Here is a 13,636-nt window from a genome sequence, read left to right as displayed (position 1 = left end):
GAGAAGCGACCGTGTATAAAGGTGCTTTTTCAAATTGGGTCAGAGTGACCAGCGGTGTTTCGCAGGGTTCAGCCCTTGGAGCCATTGCCATTCCTACTTTGCATTATGTAAATTACTTGTCAGGGGGTCTTGAATTATATCTAAATATGTTTTCGGATTTTTCTAAACTTACAAGACAAATGAAGTATAATCAGGATTGCAACAACCGATAGTGATATCTAGGTGGGATTTGATGGTGTTTACGTCAGGTATATGGTAAGTGTAAAGTAAGTTAAGATGGGAGACGGTAAAATTATTGCCAAGTTATGATTATCATCTCACAAGGATTAGATAAACATAATCTCCCGTGAGAGGAACTTGTACGAGAAGTGACGCATGAGTTATTAAGCGTCACAATCACCTTTTAAGTACATTGGGTAAATGTTCAGATATGTATTCCCAGCTTCTGTTACACGGAAACTGGGGTTAACATTATTAGTTTCAGCGCACTTTGGAAGAGATGGGATGAAGATACGCAATTACGGTCTTCAGTATTCTAAATAGATTTTACAGTCAGTATCAAAATTTTTTAGAGGACTAAGGAAGATACGTTATTGGTAAAACACACACACACACACACACACACACACACACACACACACACACACACACACACACACACACCAACGTTCACATGCTTTGATATAGTTATATACCTTGAGGATAAACATCAACAACAATCGTACAAAAATCACATTCTGAAAATTCCAAAGAATTCCTTACGCCGCCTCTTTCAGAGACCTTCTTTGGGTTTCAGTCAAGCCAGACAGAGGTAGAACCTTCCTTGGCTTTATTGAGAAAATCGAAGAAAATAACACGAGCGTATATATGTTCACTAAGATTACCCAACTGTAGTCCATCGTAAGACCTTTGAAGAACTGTATTAACCGAGGAATAACGGCCTTGAAGCCCTTCTTTATAGGGAGGAGGTTTAGTACTGACTTGCACAAATCGTTTCAATTCTGAGCACATATCTGAGGAAATCTCCGCGGCATAAAACGCCCTGCTTTACATTCTGTCGGCATGGGGTGAGACGGAGTGCCCTGAGTGAGTTGTGAGGCTTGGAAAATATGTGACAATTTCTGGGATTGCGTATTCTTATTTCTAAATAAGAGTTCCTATTTTTATTTTTCTCTATAGGTATATATATATATATATATATATATATATATATATATATATATATATATATATATATATATATATATATATATATATATATGCATGTATATATATATACACCCACATACCCACACACACACACACCACACATGAATATAGTACATCTGAACGCGCACTTTCATAGAATACAGAACCCTCCAACAGACAGGGTTCGAGCCCAGGACCTTATGCGTGGTAAGCGGAAGCGCTACTGCTAAGCTGTTGGAGGCATTTATATATAAGTACTGGACGTCAGCTTAAGTGTAGTATCATTATTCAACCTATGGAAAGGATTTAACTTCAAATGATGTTAGATACAATAGGATGGATTAGAGGAAGATCTTTTTGTATGATAGAGTAACTAAAGCATTATTATGAAAGAGAAACAGAAAATTCGGTTTTGTTGATTGTAGCTATTGTGTTGTCCATAGCATCATTCTGCTGGTGTGTGAATCTTACGTATATTACAGTTGTTTGGGAAGACCTTTCTTGCGACTTAGAGTTGCTACTGTGAGGCTGTTCAACGATTTAAAGATTATATTATTTTCTTTTTAAGCTGATGATGCTTTAAGAATATTCTCCCAGGCTTCTATTTGTTATTCATGTTCCCGCCTTTATGCTCACTCGGGTCACACAAATATGATTTTTCAGTGGTCCCCTTACATCTATATTCCTTCGCCATGTCAGTCATATCCTTCAAGTCAGTGGGCTACAAACCTCTTCATTATTTTTCATGTCATTCTGCCTAGGCCCAGAAAATGGCCTTCTTTGCTTGTGTTCTTTCTCGTCCAGTAACTTTCCCAGTCCTCTGCCAACGTTTCACATCACACGAGTCGTAATATTTGTCACGTATATATTTCCATTTTCCTCCCAGTTCCTGTAATGTTTCCCTTCCATTCATTAAAGCTGCCTACAAGCATCCTTCTTCCCTTTGATATATCCTTAATTGAATGATGAAATCAGTTCTTGTTTTTCACTTCAGGATGTAACAATTAACAACAATCAACACTTAATATCTTTCCCCTGCTCTCCGGAACACATCTGTTGAGTATTTTTTATTTCCGTTCAGATGAATTTCACTTGTTTTTCGCTTAATTTCAATAGACTATTTCCAGACTTCAACAACCCCTGTGTTGATTCACATTACAGCTCCGTGCAGTCAGTGCCTCGAACACTCACAGGATTCTGCCGTAAGTCTTCTCACAACTGAATGATACTCTCTCTCATTCAGATCCTTCGGACATCTTACTACAGGATTACTTTGTCTCATTCATATCGTTCGATGGTTCGTTACCTGGGCAGTAGGCCTCTCACCTGGCTGGATCATTGTAGGCCTTCAGCGTGAAGCTGCTACATCCGCCGACCGGAAAATCGTGAAAGACCTTCTCCAGGTGTTAAGGATAATCTTAAAGGCCATATACGTCTCACTGTGCCTCACTGAGCACGATAAGATAACTGTTACGATCGGTAGACTTGATTAAAACATTGAAATAAGAGAGTTACATGTTACAATGAACAGTGAAATAACAGTGCTACATGTTACAAAGGACAGTGCAATAACAGAGCTATGCGTTACAATGAACAGTGATGTAACAGAGCTGCATGCTATAATGGAATAGCAGAGATTTGTGTTACAGTGAATTGCAAGATAACTGAGCTGCATGTTACACTGAAAAAGACAGAAAAGAGGAACATGTTATTATGAACAGTGAAATAACAAAGCAACAAGCAATAATGAACGGTTGAATAACAGCTACATGCTGTTTAAACAGTAAAGTAGCAGAACTACATAACTTACAGAGGTACATATTGTAATGTACAGTGAAATAACAGAGCAACGTTCTTTGATGACAGTGAAACAACTGAGCTAAATGCTAGGATGAAGAGTGAAACAACAGAGCAACATGGTTCTGGAACTAACCATAACCCTAGGCTACCACTCACTCTGTTATGTTTTATTTTCCATACAAAAAATAAAATCTGTTGTTGAATGTTGAAGTTTACTATGCAGTTTTTATTCTCCCCAGTACACACACACACACACACACATATATATATATATATATATATATATATATATATATATATATATATATATATATATATATATATATATATATATATATTCTTTTTTATTATCATTTTTTATTATACTTAGTCGCTGTCTCCCGCGTTAACGAGGTAGCGCAAGGAAACAGATCATGCAATGTGTTACCCACAGCAGGAATCGAGCCGCTACTGTACTTTCAATGACTGAATCGTCTTATCATAAATGATAACGATATATCCAGTGTATTGCTTGATATTTGCTCGTTTCCAGTAAAGATGAGACAAGTCATGGCTGGGGTTTTCATGGGGACAGTAGTATCTGCACGGGTCGTATGTATATGATAAAGGAATGTCGTAAGGCAGTGTGTAATCACTGGAAGTAGGTTCATGAAGAGTGAAAAGCGAGATTATCCGAGGGAGGGACGGTCCATGGAAGGGACTACCTGGTGAGGACGTGGAGTGGCCTCTGGGGATAAGGTAGACAGTCAGCCATGTGTACGTACAGACCGTGTGTAGGAATGTGTGTCGTTGAGGAAGGCAAACTGAAAGTGGAGAAGGATATGGTATTATTTCTCTTTATGATTGGTTGGAGAATCAGAGGCATATATATATATATATATATAAGTGTTTAATAGGAATCATAATGTGAATCATCACGACAGTGTAGCATCTATTTATCTTCATGATGACTTGCAGTCTTCGGCTGTGCAGTGAAATGTGAGGGATAAAGATGGAGGCACAGCGAAGGCACAGATTGATAACGTAACTCTTCAACGTAGTGATACAGAAACATAAAAACAAAAGAATTACAAAAAAAATAAAAACCTGATTTTGGGAAATGTGAATACAACTTAACTTTTCATTCAACAGGAAAAAGAGCGAAGCCATAAAATACAATTATCCGAAAAAAACCGGAAAAAATGGGTTGCGAGAGATAAAATAATGTTAATGGATGCTTAATACCATTGTTGTTAGGTACACTGGTGTAATTACTTCCCCAGGAACATAATAATACAAGTTCATTATTAATTTTAAAAATTTACGTATAATTAATTCTAGCTGAACAACCCATTTCCACGCGGCCATTGTCAAATTACCACTGATGGGTCGTCCATTGTAACTTAATCATCAAGAACCGACTATTTAGTAAAAATGATTTAATACCTAAATCTAACTGGTGCATGGATTACACACACACACACACACACACACACCACCTGCTCCCGCATGTGTGTGTGTGTGTGTGTGTGTGTGTGTGTGTGTGTGTGTGTGTGTGTGTGTGTCCCGCATTACGGGAGGAAATAAGTTTAGAGCTAGGAATGCCAAGTCTTAACAGCCAACGCATCTTGCCAATACATCTGCACATCTTTCAGTGAAGATATTAGACTGTCTCCCGTAGAGTTTTGCCGCAGACACCACTGTGAGTGACGCCTCTCCTTTTTAAAACATGGAACTTGTGATGGGACTTTCTAACTTCTGACTCCGGATTGTAGGTGAACTAATTGCAGTACAAGAACGTCTCCGCCGCTACATCTTGTGTCTCATCTTTCTGTCCCTCAGTATCCTCCTCCTGGCCTCCACTCCAATGCCAGACGTGTTATCCAAATCTTCCCATTGTTTTCCCTGTCACATCTATGGACCGCATTTTGTGGATCGTCTGTCGACAATTCCCAACGAGAGATATTATATCATCATCATACACGAGAGTCTTTGAAACATGTGTATAGGTTTCTATTCTTACCACACTGATTCACGACTGCCTTGTCTCTGTCACTGTCATAACAACCGCGTTGGGACCCAGTCGTCTGTTGCTGTTTGAATTCCCTCGTAAATTCTCTGGTATTAACATCCACAAGCACGTCAGTACGACCCATGGGTAAGATGACATGACCTGACCCTTGCAGAGTATCATGTGATGTAGCTAATGGTGTGGTCACACAACCGACCAGCTCTCAGAAGCAAGTACAGTGATCCAAGAATAAAGAAGAGACGCGCCATTGTTAGAAAGAAATAGAAATCAGAAAAATATAGTAAATGAAAAAAAATATTCTTTTCTTCTTCGGAAAGACACAACATAAATATTGAGGTGATTTTCTTATCTTTACATTTCAAGTAAAGAGAACATCGCGTTTTTCATCTTTTTCTTTTCGTATACGATATATAAATATAGACTAGTTAGTAGCATTACGGAAGTTAGAAGGAAATTATAGGTACTTATATGGCCAGTTATGCCGCATGTTATGTGGTTTTCTCAAATTAAAATTTTCGGCCGCTGGAGAGATGGGAGAATTTGCAGGAAGATCACCCTCCGTTCCTACACGTCCACTCCCAGCACCCTCCCAGCCTGCCTCACTCCCTCTCTCCCTACCTCACTCCCTCCCTCACCACATCCTGATTCATCCACTTCCTTGTCGTCATTAATCCTCGCCGCCCATTTTTGTCATAGTGGATCAGGGCGGCAGCTGCGGGCGGGCGGGCGGAGAGAGAGAGAGAGAGAGAGAGAGAGAGAGAGAGAGAGAGAGAGAGAGAGAGAGAGAGAGAGAGAGTGGGGGGGAAGTCTGCAGTATTTTACCTCAAAACGAGACGCTGTTCATCGATCTCGGGATACAAGAGCGACAAACATTAAGGTCTGCAGGGGCGCCTTGGGACTGGCAACTGGTTTGTTATGGAGGTAATATTGTGTGGACCCGTTTAGAGTACGTCGTACATTACATATATATATATATATATATATATATATATATATATATATATATATATATATATATATATATAGAGAGAGAGAGAGAGAGAGAGAGAGAGAGAGAGAGACCACAGGTCGTCTTTGCGAGGGTGAAACCATCACATTGATGGCTCCCAGGCCTCAGTTCCTGGGACTTTTGTCGACTCTGTATCCTCTCTTGCGCCACCGGCCACAGGACGGGGTCGGAGTGCAGCACAATACATTTCAACGCTTTTTGCGGCAAAAATCAAATCAAATCCGAGGGATGGACCAGCGAGGGGCACCATGTGTCACCTGTGCTCCAGGTATACTGGACCAGACAAATATGGTTACCTGAACTGCCCATGGTGCTGGAACTTCCCTATATTTTATGGTTTTCAGTCACCCTCTTGTATTATAACAAAGTTCCGAAACACGAATGGGAAAACAGGTGACTTTTCAGTCGCGGTTTAACATCCTGTCGGAGGAGTCTAGAATATCTACCTATCTATCTATCTGTCTATCTGTCTATCTATCTATCTATCTATCTATCTATCTATCTATATATATATATATATATATATATATATATATATATATATATATATATATGTATGATCGATGAAAGTTATGAAGAAAATTAAATATAGTTTGCATTAGGGTTTACTCTAGTGTAGCGGCAGAGAATAAAAAGGAATGAGGGAGTTGTGCAACATGAGTGAACGTTCAGACTGGGTCGCTGATCAAAAGTATAAGTAACCAGTGAATTTTGGTATTTCGTACAGACTGCCTTAGTGCCTTACACATACGATAATCATGCATGATACCGGTAGCGAATGGATGGCTAACAAGCGCAGTAGGCAAGTTAATGGGTGGAATATGAGAGAGTTAATGGCGACGTTTATGAGTAGTTTATGAACGAGGCAGGAGGTTGACCCACTGGGTCGACGCTCTCTCACAGTGTAGCAGCGAATTTCAAAAAACTGCAGAGAATCATGGAAATGGTTCCTCTTTTAATGTATGGCATAATGTGAAGTGTGACCAAGAAACCAGCCTTGCTGCTGAAGAAGAATGGAGATTGCAGCACATGAACAGAGATGAAACATCAACCAGCTTAGTGTGAGCAGTACTTGAGCTTATGAGTGATGCAGAACGACAAGGATTCGACCCTTCCCAAGAGGGGGTGTGTCCTTCCTCCCGCCAAAGCCTGGCAGTCTGGGAGGAAGTGAGGCCAGCGAGAACATCTGGGAGGAGAAAGCAAGCTTGAGAGAGAGAGAGAGAGAGAGAGAGAGAGAGAGAGAGAGAGAGAGAGAGAGAGAGAGAGAGAGAGAGAGAGAGAGAGAGAAGTAGAGAAGTGAGGAGTAATGCAGAAGTAATTATTCAAATTACTTTGTACCAGGGAGACAGAATAGACCAGCGTGCATTAGCGTTGATGAAGACGGTGCACGGAAGCAGCCTCTAAACTCACCACTTATCATTCACCGTCGACACTTCATAGATGAGAAAGAAACACGGAACGGAACAGTGTGGTACATGGAAGGAAACAAATACTCGGTTTACCACATAGTGTTCTGGCGGACGTGTCTCTCATCATACCCTCTCACTTGACGTGTCTCTCATCATACCCTCTCACTTGACGTGTCTCTCATCATACCCTCTCACTTGACGTGTCTCTCATCATACCCTCTCACTTGACGTGTCTCTCATCATACCCTCTCACTTGACGTGTCTCTCATCATACCCTCGCTTGATCTCATTCCTCAGCAAACCCAAGTTCTTGCTTCTCGGAAGGTGTTCATACTAAGCAGAGCATCACCCTCATCCTTTATGGACATCAAGGTGCCCTCCCGTAGCCTACAGTTCTTCTCCATAAGTTGGTCGACTCTATGGCGTTGGCTACTTTTACTCCCTCAGAACAACAGCCCCTCGCCCAGCCCACGGTTCCTCCCCCTGAACCTTGCCCTTTATCCTCCTGCTCTGTACCTTGACACAGCCCCTTGCAGCACAGCCTCTCTTGGCTGTTGCATACACCTTCCTTCCCCTGAAACGCAATCAAGAATAATTAACTTTCTCCATCCACTCACGCGTCCTCGGGGACGTCTTTTAAAACAATACTTTAATGGCCTCCTGCCGACTCTTTATATCCTTCGAGGAACAATTAAATACTTTTAAAGCTTAACATGATTGATTTTATAGTGCGAGAAAAAGTTTATTCCCCTTGGAGTGATTTGAATTAATTTAGCAATTTTGGCTTTGCCTGAACTTCAAGGCACCATTTTTTAACTCGACTTTGATCTTTACAGTCTCGCCAGTCATCCAGTCAGTGTTTGCCGTACAAATGTCGTCGCTTTTATCTTCACAGTCAAGTTATCAGCTCCACCAGGAGTGTAGGTAGAACTATGAACATTAAATCTTCTATGACGTTTTCTCCCTTTCAGTCGTTAATGCAGTGATTAATCTAACCCATTACAATGACCCGATATGTTGATAGCAGATAATGATCGTAAGATATTTTCCAATTTATCGACCAACCCGTCGGAAAGGATGAACAGCTGGGTTGACTGAGGGCCGACTATCTCAACCAGGATTCGAATCTATACTCTCGCTCCTTGAAGACCCTTGAATGTGTCATTTACACAGTATTTGAAACCTTCTTTAATTAGGAAAATATTTAAGTAACATCAAACCTCACAGTGATCGTCCAACAAATGATTACAAATACGGAGAATGATGGTCTTGACCACATTAGATGGAAATGATTATGACAATAAATGATATAATGATTTAGGTTGTGAGGCGATGGAAACTAAAAGTGGAAATTTTTAGTTGTATTCAGCAAGAGGGTATAGGCTTGGGACGTACGGCCCTGCATCAACAGGGGAAAAAAATCACTTTATAGCGACTCTTGGTAAAATGGTTTCAGATAATGGGGATGGGAGGTGGGGGGGAGGGTTAGGTCCCGAGTTTGGGGAAGTTGTAGACAAAGGAAGCTCTGCTAAATGGGCTGATTGAATAATGAGACTGGAATTCACACGAGCTGAAAATGAATGAATGGACTTCTCGTTAACACGCTTTTGAATGGTGGAATATTGGGCTGACTACAGGGGCTCTGGATGGCCCGACGAAAATCGGTTTTATTTTTGTTGTTGTTGTTAGATGGTTATGTTGTGATTGCTTGAGTCCCCAGGTGGTGAAGGATTAATCTGGATTGCCACCGACTTTGGTTGCGTGAAGATCCATCAGGATAGCGCGTTTGCAGTAAGGGATCTTAAACCTTCTCTCTCTCTCTCTCTCTCTCTCTCTCTCTCTCTCTCTCTCTCTCTCTCTCTCTCTCTCTCTCTCTCTCAACAGCAGCTACTGATGCCCCAGTTCCTGGGGTCCTTGTTATTGTCCGACCTCAACTTGCATGATTGGCTCTCAGTCCCTAGCGTTATGGTCACTAAGGTCTTGGAACGTCTGTCTGTTGATCTCTGATCATCATAAAAACCATAAAAAAAATAGAAAGATTAATTCATTAATTATCAGATATTTCTCAACTCATACAAACGCATTTACACATCGCCTTCGTACATGATATGATATTCCCCTTTCCACAAGTACACACATATTCCATTGTGCACTGGTTAGCATTGTAATACACAGGTCTTACGGGTTTGGGTTCGAGTCTGGAGTATGTCGTCTGGCTTACAGCCAACGACGCTGCTCGTCCTCCCTTGTGGGACTGGTCTTAACCTGGCGTAAGCTAAGGTACACAGTCAGTCGCACAGTCCCACGACATCGGGGCTCCTCCAGCTTCAAGGAAGTCAGCGTTGCAATCAGGAGCATGAAAATTGTGGACTCTTTATAGCGAAAGGTCCTTGGGCGAAACTGTACCGTCTTTCGTCTACTGAGGTTCCACTTACTGTTGTAACAACGTTTAGGGAGGTTTGGCTCCAAAGTGCTTCCTAGACAGAATCGAAGCTCAAACTGTTCGTCTTATCCTCCACCAGTCTAACCTTATACCTTGACCCACTTGCCCTCCATGATATAAGTGCAGGTTATGAGGCTGACGGGGCCAACACGAGTGTGAAACTCCCTCCCCGATACACACAAACAGTAACCACACACATTGCAGCTGGCTCACAGCCAAACCCCAGCTGTTCATCCTTCCCTTTGGGGTTGGTTGATAAATGATTTCCTGAAGTAAGCTTGGCTCTCTCTCTCTCTCTCTCTCTCTCTCTCTCTCTCTCTCTCTCTCTCTCAGTGCACTTTCGTGTAATTTAATCTTCAGGGGAGATGTGATTCCACGAATGGGCACATAGGAATTATCGTGTTTCATTTTTCCTTTTGGTTATCAGTAAATACTAGACCACGCGCATCATTGTAACCTGTTGCAATATATATATATATATATATATATATATATATATATATATATATATATATATATATATATATATATATATATATACATATATATATATCAACAATAGATCTTGCCCTAGGGAGCTGTACGTCCATTAAAAATGGATGGACAAGCGTCACAATCATTTTATATGTAACATTACGAGATAAGCTCAATCTCATCAACAGACTCTGCAATTACAAATACAACAAATCAGCTGACGACTGAATGCATTAAAACAAACCACAAATACAGTTTACATCAGCATATATAATACAGCAGTTGATGTAAGCTGTAGATGTGATCTGTTTTAATGTATTCAGTCTGGTAATTTACCGTGTTTTTGATTACAGATTCCCATCATGAAACAAACATATCTAGAAACGTAAAAAATTAATCATTGTGGTGCTTTGTATATATATATATATATATATATATATATAAGGTTAAGATGGTGTAACGATTGTAAAACTCCTCGTAATACACACACACACACACACACACACACACACACACACACACACACACACACACGCAAGCAACAACACACATAACCAGATATGTATCTGAAATACCAATAAATTCTGTTTCTTGCAGGGAACAGTAACTGACAGCACATAAAAACAGTCTTATCTTGAGCGTTAGGGTTTCTACTGTTATATCCAGGCACCAGAGTTGCATTTTCCGACTCTAATAACGTAACATTTCGGTTACGTATAACGTACGTATTCTCTCGTACACTCAAAATGTCAATAACCCTTGCATAGCTTAATTCAACCGGCTCCCGGCATGTACGAGTATGTCCTTGATTCCAAACGCTTATTTGTGAAGACCAATTAGTTCTACGTTGAACCCAAAGAAATTTTAATTCCACTCGAATGTACTGAGTTTCTAAACTAATTTCATTAGTGAATGTTATTCATCGATTACATATTGCTGTTTCAATGAACGATGAATGAAAAAGTTATCTAGTTTCTCGAGATATTTTCGTTAGATATAAGACTGTTGTCACCACCTAAGTCCTGATGTCATTTCTGTCCTCGGTACTTCTTACACGAACCAAAAGCATTAAAGATAGGTAGTTTCCCGAGAGACTTTAAGACCATTCCTGACACATTTATGACATCATGAAGTATAACTGGCTAGCATATTCATGGAGTGAATTATTGACAGTGTGTCATCTAATCCTCAAATGGCAGGTACTACATAATACATGGGGACATGTAGGTAGGTGGTAATGCTGTGTTTAAAGATGCACGGCGAGTCGTCCACACCCAGGGTGCAGCTCCTGTGTTTCCTGCCCCACGTCACCAGGAAGATATGTTCACCAACTTGGCCCAGCAGGAACTGTGTTCACGAACCGACGTGCTACATGAGACAGAATCCCGGGCAACATATAATATATTTGTGTTATACATATGTAGGAAAAATCACATCTTACACGTATGTACGCTTATGTATACCGGTTTTCTTTTTTGCGTATATATATATATATATATATATATATATATATATATATATATATATATATATATATATATATATCATATGGATGTTCTAATCCGGATAACTGTTCATTTTTTCATCCGTATTCAGTGTTTGTTTATTATATAAGGTATTTCCCGAGCTTTCTGGACGTTAGGTGTGCCCGTGAGCGTATACTTACACATCACTGATGCAGATAAAGTGGTTTTTGACGTCGAGGTTTTCGATCATTCTTTGTGTACACTATTGTTCTCACCGGGTGTTTGTGGGGCGGTGATGGATGACTGGATCATAACAATCACTTCGTAACCTTATGGGGTACCGGTCCACGTCAAGGCCCCACCAGTGTGATATATGGGTTCCCTTCCTGCCCCAACCCCTATAGACCCAGCTGTATGTGGGCGCCAACTTGTTCTGAGGTGGAAAATCAAAGGCGTTCGAACGTAATGCTGACTGCGTCACTTCTCATGTGTCCAGTTTCGTAAATTCAGTATACTGTATAACCACACATTAGCTCTTGTCGACTTGTGTGTAACTGCTGGCAAGGGAAGACTTCACTTCGTTCATCCTTAAAAAGTCTGACATTTATTCCATCTCTTTTTCTTCTTTTTCTCAGAAATCATTTGAACTGCAGCTTGGCTCTCGAAGACAACTCAGAAATTACCTAAAACCTCGATAATCTTAAAGCAATATGAGGAAGAATCATGATTACTTCAAGTCATGGCTTCCAGATGCAGAATGATTTAGTGTGTGTGTGTGTGTGTGTGTGTGTGTGTGTGTGCGTGTACAGTAAAGCCCGGCTGGCTGTGACGTGGGCAGGAGCCGAGGCTGTGGCTCACAGGCCATTGAGGCTAGGCTCTACCGCAAAACTCATTTTAATCGTACGTGACGCATGCGCTGTGTTGTGGCGCCCACCACCACCATCTTAAGCCCAACATACATTCAATAATTCTTGGTCATATGTTGATAAACAGCTTTGTAGTAAAGTCAGCCACCGTATTTCACACAATATAGCCCGCGCAGTCTCTCAAGGAGGAGTCAAGCGAGTTCTAACCAGCATTCGGTCTTGTGAAGTGACGTTCCCACTTCACTATTCAAACCACCGAGTGTTACCCAAACACAAGGTAAAAGCCATGTAAATTAAGTTGTAAACCGCTTACAGGAGTGTGTCCCTGCCAAGTAGGACTTGACAAATACGGTTCCCCAGCCAGGTCCTCACCAGACGGTTCCTTGAGACGATAATTAGTGGGACGTTCTCCCTTCCCTGAGCGGAGGGAGAGGGAGTGGAGCGAGCTGGGACGATCCTAGGGTTTAGGGTGGTTGCACTCCGGGGTTTGTTTACGTCTTGTGCTGGTGATGTTTAGGTTTGGTTGGTCTCGGTATTTCCAGCGGTTGCACAAGAGGCTGTATTTAGAGGGTGATTTGGCACTACTACTACTACTCTCTCTCTCTCTCTCTCTCTCTCTCTCTCTCTCTACACACAGGTTAGGTTTACATCTACTTGTACACCTCGGAAGCTTTGCGTGATACCACTTATTTCCTACACTACGTGTCAGGATTTTGTTGCCTGGTATGTCTTTTTTCCTTCCAGACAGAGGGAAGGAATCAGGTTTGTGTCATCATTTTCCCATACATTTGTCTGTAATGTTCGTATCCTTTAGGATGAACTTGATCAGCAGACAGAACTGACGATAAGATAGACACTGACGTAAAGATAAGGATGTAATGCGACTTAGAATATACACATGGAGAGAGAGAGAGAGAGAGAGAGAGAGAGAGAGAGAGAGAGAGAGAGAGAGAGAGAGAAGGCGGTGTTA

At 41.0% G+C, this 13,636-nt stretch overlaps 1 protein-coding gene across 1 annotated transcript in view; it reads left to right on the top strand.

Moving 5' to 3' along the window:
• LOC139755658 (uncharacterized) overlaps window positions 1-3,178 on the top strand; it is a 159,841-nt gene extending 156,663 nt beyond the window's left edge. The window contains exon 5 of the mRNA XM_071674287.1: window positions 2,350-3,178. The gene's annotated coding sequence lies outside the window, so the exon portion shown is untranslated. The remainder of the gene's footprint in view (window positions 1-2,349) is intronic.
• Window positions 3,179-13,636: the final 10,458 nt, after the last annotated feature.

Source organism: Panulirus ornatus, chromosome 19 (assembly GCF_036320965.1).
Source record: "Panulirus ornatus isolate Po-2019 chromosome 19, ASM3632096v1, whole genome shotgun sequence".
Classification (NCBI taxonomy): domain Eukaryota; kingdom Metazoa; phylum Arthropoda; class Malacostraca; order Decapoda; family Palinuridae; genus Panulirus; species Panulirus ornatus.
This window is presented reverse-complemented; position numbering and strand designations above follow the sequence as displayed.